At 41.5% G+C, this 1,682-nt stretch overlaps 1 pseudogene; it reads right to left on the reverse strand.

Annotated features, from left to right (window-relative positions):
• LOC102862253 overlaps window positions 1–1,682 on the reverse strand; it is a 33,562-nt pseudogene that overhangs the window by 1,334 nt on the left and 30,546 nt on the right.

Genomic DNA, 1,682 nt, shown 5'->3' on the forward strand with positions numbered 1-1,682 from the left:
CAACAATGAATGAATGAAAACCCAAAATCTCTGTAAATGTTCACTAAAGCTAATAAAATTTAATAATAATTTAAAAAAAATTAGAAAAAAGATTTACATCTTTGGAAACTAGGTAGAGCAGTTCTACCTTATGCTTTAGGGTCACTGAGAATTTGAATCAACTACTCCGAAGGACTTTGCAAAAAATAAAGCAGCAGGAATTGATGGAATAACAAATGAAGTACTTCAGCAAACAAATGCTGTCCTACATGTGCTCACCAAGTTGTGCCAAGAAATATGGAAGACAACTCCTTGGCCAACTGATTAGAAGAGATCCATATTTATTCCCATTCCAAAAAAATGACCCAGCTGAGTGTGGAAATTATCGAACAATATCACTAATATCACACACTAGCAAAATCCTGATGAAGAGTATCCAAAAAAGACTTGAACAGTACATAGCCAGAAATACAGGCTGAGTTTAGAAAAGGTTTGTGGCACTAGAGACACTATTGCCTATGTCAGATGGATCTTGGTAGAAAGCAGAGAGTACCAGAAGAATGTCTGTCTGTGTTTCATTGACTATGCAAAGGCATTTGACTGTGTGGATCACAATAAATTGTGGCTAATCTTGAGGAAAATCTTGGGAATCTCAGAACACTTGATTGTGCTTATGCAAAACCTATATTTGGACCAAGAAGCAATCCTTAGAAAAAAACAAGGGAACACTGCATGGTTCAAAATCAGGAAAGGAGGGCGTCAAGGATGCATTCTGTCCCTGCACTTTTTCAATCTGTATGCAAAACCGATCATTCGGGAAGCAGGGCTTTATGAGGAGGAGTGTGGCATCAGGATTGGAGAAAGACTCATTAACAACCTATGATATGCAGATGACACAACCTTGCTTGCTGAAACTGGGGAGGACCTTAGGGAATTGTTGCAGAAATCAAGGACTGTAGTCTTCAATAAGGATTGAAGCTCAACATCAAGAAGATAAAGATTCTCACCACTGGGCCAATTGGCAGCACCATATTAGATGGAGAAGCTATTGAGGTTGTAAACAATTACAGCTTGCTCAGATCCACAATCAACACACAGCCAGGAAATCAAAAGACCAATTGCATTGGGAAAATCTGCTGTCATGGACCTCTCCAGAGTTCTGAAGAGCAACGATATCAGTCTGTATACAAAGGCGTACCTAATCCAGGCCATGGTCTTCTCAATTATGTGTTATGCTTCAGAGAGTTGGACAATGGCTAAGGGTGACAGAAGAATAGATGCCTTCGAGTTGTGGTGTGGAGAAGAGTCTTGAACATGCCATGGACTGCCAGGAAAACAAATAGGTCTGTCTTGGAGAAGGTGAAGCCAAGTCTTTCCTTGGAGGCTAGGATTTTGAAGCTCTGCCTCATTTTGGGCACATGGCCAGGAGAGATTGGTCCATGGAGAAGAACATCATGCTTGGAAGGGTGGACGGAGAGTGAATGAGAGGGAGACCCAGGATGAGATGGATTGATACAGTAACTGGGGTGATGGGGGTTGGTGTGTAGGCATTAGTGAGACTGGCTCAGGACAGGGTTCAGGGCTGCTGTACATAGGGTCGCTGTACATCGCAAGTGACTCAATGGTATATAAAAACAATAACATACTATGACAGGTTTGGAAGCAGGAGTGGCATCCACTTCCTAAATAACATGCCTCCAGAA

Source organism: Elephantulus edwardii, unplaced genomic scaffold, assembly GCF_000299155.1.
Source record: "Elephantulus edwardii isolate Elephantulus edwardi_28Jun2011 unplaced genomic scaffold, EleEdw1.0 scaffold00310, whole genome shotgun sequence".
Classification (NCBI taxonomy): Eukaryota; Metazoa; Chordata; class Mammalia; order Macroscelidea; family Macroscelididae; genus Elephantulus; species Elephantulus edwardii.